Below are 16,320 nucleotides of genomic sequence, written 5' to 3'. Positions count from 1 at the left end.
TCTCGCAGTGCATTCCTATGGGAAATAAATTTAGAAGAGACAAAGCCAAACCTGGCTGGCTAAACCATAATGTTAAACTTATTAGGGGTAAAAAAATGGCCTTCAAGAAATATAAATCAGAGGGCACAGTATCGGCTTTCAAGCAATACAAGGAGGCAAATAAGAAAAGTAAATATGAAATCAAAATGGCTAAAATCAACTTTGAGAGACAAATAGCGGAGGATAGTAAAAAGAAGCCAAATAAATGATTTAAATATATCAACAGCAAAAAAACTAGGGCAGACATATTGCACACATAATTAACGATGATGGGAGGACGGTTTCAGAGGACACTGAAAAAGCAACCGTGCTGAACGCTTTTTTTCCCTCATTCTTTACACAGGAAAAGGAGGGGTACACTGACCATGACTGTATGGTTAGTAGTAATAGACAGGATTTGCCGCTATGGCTAACAGAGGGTGAAATCAGGGAAAGGCTGGATAAAATTAACACAAATAAATCACCAGGCCTGGATGGCGTACATCTGAGAGTACTCAAGGAACTTAGTAAGACTATATCTAGACCCCTGTTCCTGATCTTTGCTGACAGTATTATGACAGGAAATGTACCAGGGGATTGGAGGAAAGCTAACGTGATACCGATATTCAAAAAAGGGCAGAAGCATGTCCCGGGAAATTATAGGCCTGTCAGTCTGACACTGATACTATGTAAACTTCTGGAGGGGATGATAAGGGACTATATCGTAGAATTTTGATAAAGACAACAACATCATCAGCAGTAATCAGCACGGGTTTATAAAATGGGCGTTCTTGTCAAACCAATCTCTTAACATTCTACGAGGAGGTGAGCTGTGAGATAGATAGGGGGAGACCAGTGGTTGTGGTGTACCTGGATTTCGCTAAGGCGTTTGATACAGTTCCCCACAAGCGCTTAATTTATAAAATAAGGTCTGCAGGCATAGACCACAAGGTTTGCTCTTGGATACGGAACAGGCTAAAAGGGCGTGTCCAAAGGGTGGTAATAAATAGTGCATACTCAGACTGGTCTGGGGTGGTAAGTGGGGTCCCCCAAGGCTCAGTCCTGGGACCAACCTTGTTCAATTTATTCATAAACAGCATTGAGGACGGGATCAGTAGTTCTATATCAGTTTTTGCAGATGACACAAGATTGGGCAGGGCAATAACTGCACAGCATGAAGCAGATATCCTACAGAATGACCTGAAGAAAATCACAGAGTGGGCAACGACATGGCAAAATAGAATTTTTGTAAGAACTTACCGTAAAATTATTTTCTCAGAGTCCTCTAAAAGTCGCCGCCCACTCATACAATCTGCATGTCTGGGTATTGGTCTCATCCACAGGAGTAAGCTAGGCAGAAGATTTTGTTAGAATATACACAAAAACTTTGTATAGACACACCTACAGGAGGCTGTCCCTCTGGTCCAATACCCCAGCTAGCTGCATTCCCAATTCAGTTTGGTAGCAAGTAGTATAGAGATCCATGAACCCCAAAAGAGGGGTGGGGGGGGGGGCGACTGTCAGAGGACTCAGAGAAAATAATTTTACGGTAAGTTCTTAAAAAAATTCTATTTTCTCTTACGTCCTCTGACAGTCGCCGCCCACTCATACAATCTGCACGTCTGAGATGTCCTAAAGCAGTGTAGATGAGAGGGGTGGGAAACGTAACCTTCAAAAAGGCAATGCAGCACCAAGGTCAGAGAAAAGAACCTTTTCTGAACCAGAAAGGTAAAACACTGGGTAACAAGAAAGCTCAACAGGAGCGAAAAAACCCAGAAAAGCAAAGTAAACAAGGGGAAAAAACCCCAACAGGAGGAGACAGGCTAAAAACTACCCTGTCTCCGCTAAGGCACTGTCGCACTCAGAACTTTGCGGCCAAAAGAGGAATCTACTGATGCCAAGACATCAAGTTTGTAAAACACACCTGAGTTACCGACGCCTGATGGCGGAATGCCCAAGACGCACTTATCGCTCTGGTAGAGTGCGCTGTGACAGGGAAAGGTGGAACCTGATCCCTAATTGAATAGGCCTGTACAATCGTCTGTCTGATTCATTTGGAAATGGTTGCTGCAGACGCAGCCGTACCCTTCCGAGGTCCCTCAGGAAGGACAAAAAGACAATCCGACTTCCTGAAAGATTCAGTAGACAGGTAAACCCTGATCGCCCGGACCACATCCAAGGAATGCAAGGCAAACACCTTAGGATGCTTAGGCTTCGCACACAGTGAAGGCAAGACAATCTCCTTGTTGAGATGGAAATCCGAAACCACTTTCGGAAGAAAGGACTGATGAGGTCGCAAGACCACCTTATCCCTATGAACAACCAGATATGGGGAGCAGCAAGATAGTGCCGCCAACTCCGACATTCTGCGAGCAGATGTGATCGCCACCAGAAAGTCAACTTTCTGTGACAGCACAGGCAAAGGAATCTCCCGGATGTTCTCAAAGGGAGGACGTTGCAAAACGGACAGAACCAAATTCAAGTCCCAAGGGGGCAAGGGTGCCCTCCTAGGGGGAGCCAGATGACGCACCCCTTGAAAAAAAAAGGTGAGGATCAAGGAATTTGACGCCAAGGGGCACTGAAAGAGAATAGCCAGTGCAGACAACTGGCCCTTAATAGTGGTCAGCGCAAGACGCTGCTCCACACCAGTTTGCAGGAAAGCTAACACCCTCGCCACCGAAAAAGAGCGGGGATGGAAACCCTACGATTCACACAAGGCGAAATAAGCCTTCCAGGTACGATAATAAATCTTACCAGACGAGGCTTTCCTGGCCTTGAGCAGGCCACGCCGTCAAAGCCAGCGACTGTAAAGCAGGATGGAAGATCGGCCCCTGAGACAGAAGATCGTCTCGCAGTGGGAGCCGCCAGGAAGGCTGGGCGACCATTTGCATGATGTCCGCGTACCAAGACCGGCGCGGCCAGTCTGGGACCACAAGAATCATCAACCTCGGTTCCGAGACCAACCTGTGAAGGAATCTGGACAACAACTGAATCGGGGGAAAGGCATAAATCAGCCGATACCGAGTCCAAGTCACTACTAATGCGTCCGAGGCGTCCGCCAGAGGGTCGCGTGTTCTTGCCACAAATCTTCCCACCTTGTTGTTTAGGCGAGACACGAACAGATCCACGTCTGGGGATCCCCAACACGCACAAAGCATCTGAAACGCCTCCGGGTGGAGGGACCATTCCCCTTGGTCCAGGGTCTGGCGACTCAGATAGTCCGCCTGCCAGTTCTCCACACCCAGAATGTGAACTGCCAAAATCACCGGGACCTGCGTCTCGGCCAAAGCCAGAATCTCGGCCACTTCCTTGGCCGCCCGGGCACTCCTGGTGCCCCCTTGGTGATTAATGTAAGCCACCGCAGTTGCGTTGTCCGTCTGCACACACACTGGGCAGCCCCGCAGACGATCCGACCAACTAAGAAAACAGAGCCTAAATGCTCGCAGTTCAAAGATATTTATTGGCAGGGAGGATTCTGCCTCCGACCAAGTGCCCTGGTCAGACAAATTCCCCAGAACTCCACCCCAGCCCGACAGGCTGGCGTCCGTGGTGACCACAGTCCATAGCAACGGTCGAAAGGACTTGCCTCCCGACAGAGCCGGAGACTGGAGCCACCACAGGAGATCCACTCTCACTTGGGGGCTCAAAGAGACCCTTCTTTCCAAAGAGTGAGGATGCCTGTCCCACTTGGCCAGAATCTCCGCTTGAAGAGATCTCGTGTGAAACTGTGCAAATGGGATCGCCTCGAAAGCCGAAACCATCAAGCCCAGAGACCGCATGCAGGTCCGAAGCGAAGAGGACCTGTTGTCCCTGAGGGACCTGACCTCGTTCTGTAGGATCCGGAGTTTGTCTTCCGGAAGAAAAACCTTCGCCTGGGACGGAGTGCAGAATCATCCCCAGGTAAGGGAGACGAACAGAAGGGGACAAGGTCGACTTCTGAAAATTGATGGTCTACCCGAACTCCTGGAGCGTCTGAGCCGTGATTGACAGATCGCGCAACAGAGTGGCACTGGAGCTCGAAATTAATAGGAGATCGTCCAGGTAACCGAGGATGGCAATCCCCTGTACCCGCAACAAGGCTAGAACAGGAGCCAAAACTTTGGTAAAAACCCTTGTAGCCAAAGCGAGACGAAAGGCAACTCCACGAACTGATAGTGTCCCTCCGCTATTGGGAAACGGAGATACCTCTAATGACCCCCGTAAATAGGGATGTGTAGATACGCATCCTTGAGGTTGATGGAAGCCAGGAAATCCCCTGGACTCAGGGATACCACCACCGACCCGGAGGGACTCCATTTGGAACTTCTGAACCCGCGCAAAGCAGTTTAGAAACTAAGTCCAGAATCCGACGCACCTTGCCCTCCTTTCTGGGCACTGTGAACAGATTTGAGTAAAAACCCCCGAAAGCTGTCCCGCTGTGGAACACCTACCCCTTGGGCGAGAAGATTCTGAACCGCCCTATGGAGATCTCGTAAACTATCTGGGGTCAAATAAAGATTTGAGGGGAAGAATCTGTCTGCTGGGCGTGATCGAAACTCGATCTTGTACCCTGACCGAATGAGTTCTTGAACCCACCTGTCCTGAATCTTGGCCAGCCAAGGTTCAGGAAAACAACGCAGACGTCCCCCCACCCCTGAAACGGGTGAGAGCGCCCCTTCGGGTCGAGGCGGACTGAGCCGCTGTGCCAGTGTGGGTGGCTTTTGCCTTACCCGCCCCGGGCTTCTTCTGGCCACTAGAGGCCTTGAAGGACTTACCCTTTTCTTGTGCCTTGAAGGCACGAAAGGACCCCTGGTTAGGTTTAAAGGAGGGACCCCGCGTACCGCGGAAAGATTTTCCCTTGAACGCCTGGGGCAGCAGAGTGCTCTTGCCCCCAGTGATCCCCTTGACCAGTTCATCCAGAGAGTCCCCAAAAAGACGACTAACCGCATAAGGGATGTCAGACACCATCTTCCTGGAAGACTGGTCGGCCAACCAGCTTTTTAACCAAACGATGCAACGAATCATAACTGCGACTGCAGAAAGTCATGCGACTGAAGGGGCCTCATCTAAGGCCGCGTCACACAGGTATAAAACAGCCTGACCTATTTGATCCACCATCTCCAGCGTAGCAGGAGGGGCGGAGTCAGCAATTAGGGTGTGCTTAAGTGCCTTGGCCCACTCCACAACAGCCTGAAAGACCATGACCGAAGCGAACAAGGGTTTTAGTAAGGAACCCGCTACCAGGTAGATGTGGCAGGTAAGAGTTTCCACCCGCCTATCCGCCGGGTCTTTAAACACCGGACATTAAAGTGGCTTTATTTAACCTGGACACAGTGTGGTCCACCTTAGGAGCCGCAGTCCAGCGAGAATCTACCGGATCGGCAAAGGGATAACGGTATTGAAATCACTTGGGCACCACAAAATTGCGTTTTAAATTACGCCATTGTTCATTCACAGTATTGTGAAACTCCGTGGGACAGGGAAAAACCTGACCCGATTTCTGGGCTTTGCGGGTCCCAAAGGAAGACCGCTTACCCGACAGGTGGGGCTCATCATCTAAATTTAAAGTGTCTTTTACAGAGCTAATGAGCACAGACATTGCAGCGCGTTCCCTTGCTGATCCGGAGGGGGAATCCTCCTCCTCCACATCCGACTGAGAAGACTGAGACCCCTCAGGGGGTACACTGTCCGTGGCAACCAAATCTGGCTCTGAATAAGAAGACTGAGAGGGCATATTCCTTTTCTTAGAAGCCCGGTCAGACATCAACAAATCCACTTTAGACGCTAAAGTCGCAAGTGCAGCAGTAAGTGAGACTATAGCAGAGGATTCAGGAGTACCTGAACCCTCCACCAGATCTGGGGGGAATTAGCTATCCTGGGACTCCATAATAGCAATCTCAAATTGAAATGACGCTGGCCCTTTAAATCGGCGATTTCTGCGGCCTCCACCGCAAATGCACCGTAATGAGGGGCAAGTCCTGTGCTACAGTAAACTGCAAAAAAATGAATGCTAGCAGGGATTCGGGCCAGGAAACACTATAAAAATCCCCCAAGTGTGCTATACTTACCACACACTGCTGACTCGATCTGCGTGAAGAGAGAGGAAGTGACCTCACGTCTCTAGTGGCAGACACAGCCCTGAGCCACAAAAAAAATGGTTACCAATACAAGTCTATGGGGAAAGCTCTGGGAAAATGGCCGCTGTTCACACAAGGACATTGTGCCCACACTAAAGATGTCGGCGCCAACAGCATTGCATAAAATGGCTGCTGCCCTCACAATGAGGCCAAACAGCCTGCCCACACCTAAAATAGCGGCCGCGCGGTTTCGCACCGATTGCGGCCCCCACACACCATGTACTGTACCCTAAATAGGTGCACAAGCACCTCAGGGACGTAAGGGACCCCCGCAACCCCCCATACAGCTGTGGAACCGTCGCAGCTCCCCCGCAGGGACCGGGAAGGACACACAGGGACTGCACTTACAAACATGAGGGGGACATTACAGAACCCATACCAAACTGCCATCCCCATAAAACAGAGGGCCCACATAAACACCCCGACAGACAATGTCATAGACAGAGGGGTAGCATGGTACTCACCGGTCTAGCGAAAATGTGGGTACCGCTCTGTGACAGGAAGCCTCCCACTCTGGGTGGTGGTGCCGTCAGCCGAAGGGGACACTAGCAACACGCAGCGTACTGCAGTTGAGACATCCCAGCAAAGATAGCAACTTCGCAGGCTCGTCCCTGAGGCCAGGGACATGGTCATTTGCAAGGCGTGGGCGTACACATAACCTGCTAATGCTCGATGGCAGGCTGGGATTCCATAAGGCTCTAGGATAACCAGTGCGATTCCCAGCTCCGCAAACGCTGTAGTCTTCCGAAGTCCGACTAACTAAGCGCAGGAACAAATAAAAAACTATCTTTGTAAAAGAAAAAACACTTTTCTAGAGAGAAAAATTAAGAAGAAGAAAAAAGGCTGAGACTGCAGCCCCAGCCAGGGAAAAGCCAGCCTACTCCTATGCTAGGCAGAGACAAACTGAATTGGGAATGCAGCTAGCTGGGGTATTGGACCAGAGGGACAGCCCCCTGTAGGTGTGTCTATACAAAGTTTTTGTGTATATTCTAACAAAATCTTCTGCCTAGCTTACTCCTGTGGATAAGACCACTACCCAGACGTGCAGATTGTACGAGTGGGCGGCAACTGTCAGAGGACGTAAGAGAAATGAGGTTTAATGTGGAGAAGTTTAAGGTTTTGCACTAGGGGACTGAAAACATAAAAGCACAATACACTTTAGGGGAGGGGGGGGGCCTTTGGGGGAATCAAAATGGAGAAAGATCTGGGAGTCTTGGTAGCGGATGAACTAAGCAATATCATGCAATGTCAAGCAGCAGCTGCCAAAGCCGGCAGAATATTAGCATGCATAAAGAAAGGGATGTATTCCAGAGATAAAACTATAATTCTACCACTTTATAAAACTCTGGTCCGACCGCATCTGGGAGTATTCTGTCCAGTTCTGGTCGCCAGGGATGTGTTGGAGCTGGAAAGAGTCTAGAGAAGGGCAACTAAACGAATTAGGGGACTGGAGGACCTTAATTATGAAGAGCGTCTGCAATCGCTTGATTTATTCTCCCTGGAGAAGAGACGCCTTAGAGGGGACATGATAGCAATTTATAAATACCTCAATGGTGATCTCAGCATAGAAAAAAAGCTATTCAGTCGAAAGGATTGCATGAGGACTCGAGGGCATACAATGTGATTAGAGGAGAAGCGTTTCAACCTCAGGCAACACAGGGGGTTCTTTACTGTTAGGGCTACAAGATTGTGGAATTCTCTACCACAAGAGGTAGTTTCTGCGGGAAGTATGGCTACTTTCAAAAGACTCTTGGACATACATCTCAAGGATCAGAACATTCAGGGGTATGAGAGATGATTACGGCCATACACACCTACACACACAGGTTGAACTGGATGGACTATTGTCTCAACCTCAACTACTATGTAACTATGTAACAAACATGTTATACTTACCTGCGTTGTTGCAGTGGATTTGCACAGAGCAGCCCAGATCCTCTTCTCGGGTTCCTCTTATGTAAAACTAGTCCCTCCCTCCTGTTAAGTGCCCCCACAGCAAGCAGCTTGTTATGGGTGCACCCGAGCCGAGTCACAGCTCCCTGTGTCCATTCAGACACAGAGCCCCGACCCCACCCCCTCTATCTCTCCTCATTGGCTAGCTGATCTTGACTGACAGCAGCGGCAGCCAATGGCGCTGTGTCTCAGACATTTAGGAGGGAGAATCTCGGACGGCTGAAACACCCGTGGACATTGTTGGGAAGAGATTGACCTCAGGTTGGGGGGGGGGGGGGGCTGCTGCACACAGAAGGCTTTTTATCCTAATGTATAGAATGCATTAAGATAAAAAAAACATTGGGACTTTACAACCCCTTTAAGGCTCAGTTCACATTGTCCTGACTTGAAAGTCACGCGACTTATGATGTGAAATTACCAGGTGACTTTCTGACGATTTGCTGACGTTTTGAGTACTAATTGATGCTACTTTGAAGCGACTAGATTCACATATGTTGGATGTGAAACTCCCCTCCATTTTCACTGCAATTTTCCAAAGCAGCTGTTCAGTGGTTCAGCTACAATACAGTTGAGATGCAATTTTTTGGAGCTGGTTAGGAAGCGGACCGTGAAGCCGGCCGCCACGTTTTTAACAACGGATGACTCATCAGCTGTCAGCGCTGTTCCCCTCTGACAGCTACATGTAAAAGAAACATTGCTGGCAATAAAAAAAAATTGTTGAAAAAAAAAAAAAAAACAGGGTGGGGGTCCCACCACCAATCTATATGAGGCCCTTTCGGGTCTGGTACGGATCTTAAGGGGAACCCAAGACCACAATTATAAAAAATGGAATGGGGCACCCCATAATCTCCCAGATACTGCCCCCTCTATGTGAATGAGTATGGGGCATATTGTACCAAAAACAGTAACCCCCCTCCCCCACCCTTTCCTGGTCTGCCAGGCTGCATGCTCGGTTCTGGTATAAATTTTTTTATTTTGGAGTAATAGTTCCACCCAAAATTCATAACAGACCTAAGGTTCTGGTATAGATTTAGGGGGCTCCAAGCAGGTTTTTTTTTTCTTCTACATTTTGGTGTTGGGTTCCCCTTTAAAAACGTACCAGCCCCCCCAAAGGGCCTGGTATGGATTGGGGGACCCCCACACCATTTTTTTTTCATTGTTGGCAATGTTTTTTTTACATTTAGCTGTCAGCGGGCCGAGTTATCCATTGTTAATGGTATGGCGGGCGGCTACTTAAAAACCAGCTATGCCGCTCCAAAAATTTGCATCTGAACTGTATGGCAGCTGAATAACTGGTTTGGAAATTTGCAGTGAAAATGGAGGGGAAATTTGTACCGGACATGTATGAACCTAGCATCTGCCTGGGTAATCTCCTGTGACGTCGGATTCAAATCACATCAATATAGATGAGGAACCGACTTGGAGACGACTTCTATTAAAGTCTATTGGCACAAGTCGGATAGAAGTCGCCTTTAAATAGTACAGAAACCTTTTCTAAAGTCAGAGCGACTTCAGTAGTGCTAATTAAGACAGCCCTTATTGACTAACATGGGATTTCACATATCCCTTGATTGGGGTCTCACAAGTCGGATCTTAAGTCGCGGCAGTGTGAACTGAGCCTCGCAAGCTTGTAGCTGTTAAAATGCTTGTAAACAATCACCTTGTAAAACAACCCATTCTGTTTAAAATATAAATGAAAGGCAAAATATTTTTGAGGTGGAACAGAGATTTCATCTCCAAATAACGAAAGGCTTCTTGACAGTTAGATCTGTGAAAATGTGGAATAGACTCCCTCAAGAGCTTGTTTTGGCCAACTTAGTAGATTGTTTTTGGAAAGGCCAGGATTCCTTTTTAGATGAACATAATATAATATAACTGGATCCAGTGAATAGCCGATTGCCTCCTGGGGGATCATGAAGGACTTTCTTCCCCTGCTGGAGCAAATAGGATCATGCTCTATTGGGTTTATTTATTTTTTTTTTTTTTTGCCTTCCTTTGTATCAACTGAGGGTATAAGATTGTATATAAAGGATTATACACTGCCCAAAAAAAATAAAAGAACACTTTTTAATCAAGAGTATAGTATCAAGTAAAGAATTAAACAATTAAATTGGGATATTGATCTGGTCAGTTAAGTAGTAGAAGGGGTTGTTAATCAGTTTCAGCTGCTTTGGTGTTAATGAAATTAACAGATGCACTAGACGGGGAACAGTGGGACAACTTCCAAAACAGGAATGGTTTTACAGGTGGACGCCACTGAAAATTTTTTCCCCCTACTTATCTTTTCTGATGGTTTTTACTAGTTTTGCATATGGCTAGCGTCAGTGTCACTACTGCGAGCATGAGGCGATACCAGAATCCTATAGAGGTTGCACAGGCAGTCCAACTCCTCCAGGATGGCACATCAATATGTGCCATTTCCAAAAGGTTTGCTGTGTCTCCCAGTCTCAAAAGCATGGGGGAGATTCCAGGAGACAGGCAGGTACTCTAGGAGAGCTTGACAGGGTCGTAGAAGGTCCTTAACCCATAAGCAGGACTGGTATATGCTCCTTTGTGCAAGGAGGAACAGGATAAGCACTGCCAGAGCCCTACAGAATTTCTATCAAACAATGTGGCATCCTTCCTAACACATTACCCAGTCTATATCAGTGTAGATATCCAGCATGATATTCTTCCTAATTAAGATCTGATGTGTTTTCAAAGTGTTCCTTTCATTTTTTTGAGCAGTGTATATACAGTATCTCACAAAAGTGAGTACACCCCTCAGATTTTTGTAAATATTTTATTATATCTTTTCATGTAAAAACACTAAAGAAATTACACTTTGCTACAATATAAAGTAGTGAGTGTAAAGCTTGTATAACAGTGTAAATTTGCTGTCCCCTCAAAATAACTCAACACACAGACATTAATGTCTAAACCGCTGGCAACAAAAGTGAGTACACTCCTAAGTGAAAATGTCCAAATTGTGCCCAATTAGGACAGGTTCCACTAAGAACAGGCCTCGCCATGGTCGACCAAAGAAATTGAGTTAACGTGCTCAGCGTCATATCCAGAGGTTGTCTTTGTGAAATAGACATATGAGTGCTGCCAGCATTGCTGCAAACGTTGAAGGGGTGGGGGGGTCAGCCTGTCAGTGCTCAGACCATACGCCGCACACTGCATCAAAATGGTTTGCATGGCTGTCGTCCAAGAAGGAAGACTTTTCTAAAGATGATGCACAAGAAAACCCACAAACAGTTTGCTGAAGACAAACAGACTAAAGACATGGATTACTGGAACCATGTCCTGTGGTCTGATGAGACCAAGATAAAACTTATTTGGTTCAATGGTCCTGGAGGCATAATATCTTCGCTCTTTGATATTACTAACGGCACTAGGCAGGGGTGTCCACTTTCCCCACTAATTTTTGCACTAGTGATGGAACCCCTAGCGGAAGCAATTAGGTCTCACTCACACATAAAAGGGATCCAAGTTGCTCAAGTGTCCCACAAGATTGGCCTATACACAGACGATGTAATAGTTGCCCTTACCAACCCCGTGCAATCTCTACCGGCCCTCACTGATCTTCTTAACCAATTCGGACAAATATCTCTTTACATGATTAATTTCTCAAAATCCTCTGTTAGGCGTTGACCTAAATGCACATTTGAATTGCCAAATAACTGACTTGTTTCGCTTCTCGTGGGCCCCGGCTTCCTCCTTAACATACTTAGGTATCCAGCTACTAACCCCCTCAATAAACATAGTTAGAGTCAATCTAGATAGAGTATCTAAAAAACTACAAGACATCTCCCAACAACTGTTCCTGTCAAAGCATCCTGGGCTGGGCGAATGGCCCTAGTTAAAATATTTCTGTTGCCCAATATACAATACTTATTTCGCACCATCCCCTCCACATTCCTGCAAGACCCGCTTTCTTGTCTTCAATGCTCCCTCGATTCCTTTATCTGGAATGGCAAATGCCCAAGAGTCCATCGCTCAATATTATATGCTTCATGAAAGGTGTCAGGTGTGGGGGCCCCAGAGGTCAAACTATACTACAAGGCAAATGTATTGCATCATCTCAAAAGGTGGTGGGTCCCATCCCATCAACACCAATGGCTGCAAATTGAAGAGACTGTAATTGGTCACCCACGTAAGCATCTCTTAACAGCCCTGTGGCTCCAGCATAAGCAACCTAAATCCTACTTAGACACAATCAACGGGGCCACTAAAGTCTGGACGTCAGAACTAAACGCAGCACAAGGGATTCCCAAAAACATCCTTACTGCGCTTCCACTGGTAGCGCTCAATCTCCTATGTAGCGATCTTGGGATCCAACCATGGATCGAAGCAGGCCTAAAGTCCATTGGAGACTTATTTTAAGACGGGAACCTCTCACCTTTCCACGAATTACAAGGGAAGGCCAACATTGGCCACAGAGACTTATACAAATACTTGTGGTCAACACTTAATGTCGAGTCCCTAGTGTGGAAAGTCGGTGTGGTGTGCCTGAACCGACGTAAGGGGGGTAGCCTGTAAATAAAGAGGGCACCCCAAAGGTAAGAGGTTGAGAAAAAAGGGGTGAAGGTGGGTGGGATGACGTACAGCGCAGCAGCAGGCCGGCATAGCGGAGGGGCGGCGCTATATAGCCCGCTAGCTCCTCCCACAAATACCGGCCTGCGGCCGAACACTTGTGGTCAACACTTAATGTCGAGTCCCTAGTGTGGAAAGTCGGTGTGGTGTGCCTGAACCGACGTAAGGGGGGTAGCCTGTAAATAAAGAGGGCAAAAGAGGAAGCAAACAACACACTTTATTCAATACAACTTAAGTCACAAGCCTATGAAATGCCAGTCTCAACTCCTTCTCTGGGTGAGGAATATAGACCTGGAAGGCGTCTGACTCCCACCGACCAAGCCTTTTAATGATATGGCCTGGCGTGTTATTCCCGGAGGCAGCCGAAGCCGCACCTATCCGGAAGGAGTGACCAGAGTGCACTGCAGGGTCCCAACCCAGTCTGATACAAAGAGTTCGGATGTAGAATATGAACTTGGACGTGGTGAGGGGAACGCCCAGTAACGTGAAAAGTGGAGCATGGCTGGGAGAGCTCCGGGACTGGGCCACGAACTCATCCAACACTTTGACCGGACACCAAAGATTCCCTGATGGGTAAAGTGGGATGGTAACGGGGCAGCCCACCTGCCTGGTCTTGGTGCACTGGAGCGTCAAAACATAATGATCCCCCCGCTTGACCAGATCTCGTTTGTGGAGACAAGAGCGCCCCTCTGCTGAGGAAGTAACCGTAAACTCCCCGGGCCTGAGAAAGCCGTAGAAGGCCAGGTACATGGCAGCTTTCACAACCGTATTAGTAAATGGCTCAAAAGGGGCCGAGTCCGGCAAAGTTGGAGAGAGCCCGGAATTTCTCCCCATCAATCGGCAACCGCCTGACCGAGGTATGGCGATCCACCTTGCCAATACCCTTCAGGAGGCTCTTTAGGGGATATGCCCTGAGAAAAGGTAAGGAGTTTGGCTGGTGCGTCAGGACATAGTGTTGGACACCCGCCAGATACAGCTTGACAGTACTGGCGGACAATTTGAGCTGGAGGTGGCAAAAGGCAGCAAAGGCGACCATAGTCTGTACCGAATGGTCGTCCAACCCGAATTCCCCTAAGAACCTTTGGAAGATTGCCCAGGCCCGGTCATAGGCCTTCCTAGTGTTGGCTGACAGAGCCATGCGGGCCAGCTCCCGTCCATGCGCCACGATCCGGGCTAGTCCAGGACCAGTTCCTCGAACTCTGGGGTCCGCGTGGGGCATCTGTCGGCCGTCGGGTGAAGGGCGAAAAACACCTGCAATTTGGACCGGGAAAGCGCATCAGCAGCTGAGTTAGAGTGGCCCGGGATATGCTCACAGTACAGAAAAAACTGGTAAGTGGCAGCTATCAAGGTCAGCCTGCGAACCAGCCTCATGATGGTCAGGGATGATGACCGGCCCCTATTGACAATGTCACAGGCCGCCATGTTGTCACTAAAACATTTTACTGCCATCCCTGACCAGCACCTACCCCAGGTGACAGCAGCCGCCACAATAGGGTATAATTCAAACAAAGCTGAGGTTTCCTGGAAAGCTGGTAAGGCAAGTGATTCAGCCGGCCAACTAGCCCTGAACCATGAGTCCCCAAAGATGGCCGCGAACCCGGAATTGGCAGCCGCATCCGTCCAAAACACGGGGGACTGGGAGGAGATGGGCGGGATGAACATGGAGATGCCGTTCCAGCTTTCCAGGAACTCAACCCACATACCCAGGTCCGCCCTGGCAGGAGGATCCAAGTGGGAAATGACGCCCTCCGGAAGACCTGGCAACAGCCGCAGCAACCGGGAGATGAAGGACCTGCCCTGGGGGATGATACGCATGGCAAAGTTCAATGACCCGATCAAGGACTGCAACTCTTTCCTCGAAAACGACCCTAGTTCCAAAAACCTGCCAACTACCTCACGAATGCGATTAAGTTTGTCCTCAGGGAGGCTAGACTGCATGGACACGGAATCCAGGGTAATCCCCAAGAAATCCAACCTGGTGACAGGACCGACCGTCTTGCCTGGCGACAGAGGGACCCCCAAGGTGGAAAACAAGGCCATGGTACTCCTCAAACTGACCGGCGTGCATTGACTTCGCTCGACCAATAGGAAATCGTCCAAGTAATGCAACACCGTGGGACACCTGGATATGTTCAGAAGGAGCCAGCAGAGTGCCTCTGCAAATGTATCGAAAATCCTCGGGCTGCTTTTGGACCCAAAAGTCAGCCTGATAGCAAAATAATATTTCTCCCTCCACTTAACACCGTGGACATGCCATAAGGAGGGGTGAATGGGCAGGAGCTTGAAGGCGTTGGCGATATCCGTCTTGCTAAGCCAAGCGGCCCTACCTGCCCCTAGAATGGCCTGGATGGCATTGTCCACGGTGGTATAGTGGAGAGAGAACTCGGCTGATGGAATAAGGGAATTAAGGCTAGGGTTGGCGGAAGAATGAGGAGCCGACATATCGATTATCAAACGTTTTTTATTAGTGTATTTGCTCGTAGAGATCCCGATGGGGTTGGTACGCCAGGAGGAGAAGGGGGGGGCCGGGAAGGGACCTAACATGAACCCCTCCTGCACTTCCTTCTCGAGCAAAAGGTCCACCGACTGCGGGTCCTCTCTGGCCGACAGCAAGTTGGGACATTCCAATGTCCCAGAAGGAAGAGACACCAGCCCCGTGTGGAACCCTCCCGAGAACCCCTGAACCAGATACTCCACCAGGTGAGGAGAAGGATGAGCCTGCAGGTAAAATTCCAACACCTCAACCTTGACCCCGGCTAGTCATTGTTTAGGGTTGATCCTGGACGGGCACATAGATTTAGTGTGGGCCCTAAAACAGATGGAACAAACATGGAGCAGCCTGCAGGCGCTGAAGCTGCATGCACCCCCGTTAAAATTGTTACAAACCTGGGCCTTACCTAAAAAAACGATAGGACGACCCAGCTTATCCCTAAGGCCACGCTGTTCTGACCTGCCAGCTCCCCCCCCCCCCCCCGGAACCCCGGCCGGGGAGGATTCCGCCTCCACGGGACACAGGCTGGCAGAGTGTGAAGTGGAGGAGCATGTGGCACAGGAGGGAGGTGCCAAGCCTGCAAAGTGCCTGCAGAACAGCTCGGTGTCCAAAAGACTCCAATCGACCCGTACGTTAAATTGAGCCAAGGCCGCTGCCGCCTTGGCCGAGACTGACTTGTGAAAGTCAAAGAAGGTGAAACCTCCGTATTTGTGCCCTAGATCCACGATTTTATGCAGGTAAAGATCTAACTCCTCCCGCCGATGTGGGTATACGGAACACAATACGTCCCTGTAGATACCGAAGGCCAGGACGAACTCTGGGATCGTGAGTTTCTTATTGAGCCTGGGGTCCCTGGCCTTCATAACAACGGACAAATCCCCGTAATTATAGATTTTATTCTCCACCATATCCTGGGAGGCGATAAGGAGAGCCACCAAGTTTACATCCTTCCCTTCCAAGATATCCTTGCGGAGAGCTGGGGGGACCATGTGGGCCGGGGTGATTATAGGAGAAACCGTAGAAGAGGGGAAAAGGGAAACTGGGGGCCTACCCTGATCACTGGCGGGAACTGGGGTCAACACCGGCAAGGGAGGAGGAGGACCCCTCTGAGCTGGACTGGCGTCCTCCAGCTTAGTCAGCCTGTCTCCGATGGACTGCAGGGAA

The 16,320-nt window shown here is 49.0% G+C and overlaps 1 protein-coding gene across 1 annotated transcript in view; it reads right to left on the bottom strand.

The window, feature by feature from the left end:
• Positions 1 to 16,320, bottom strand: part of LOC309559900 (lysine-specific demethylase 4B-like) — a 630,996-nt gene that overhangs the window by 367,913 nt on the left and 246,763 nt on the right. The window lies entirely within an intron of this gene.

The sequence above is a fragment of the Pelophylax lessonae genome (genome assembly GCF_965119305.1).
Source record: "Pelophylax lessonae genome assembly, chromosome: 1".
NCBI lineage: Eukaryota > Metazoa > Chordata > Amphibia > Anura > Ranidae > Pelophylax > Pelophylax lessonae.
Note: the sequence above shows the minus strand (reverse complement) of the source record. Positions and strands in the feature narration are given on the sequence as shown.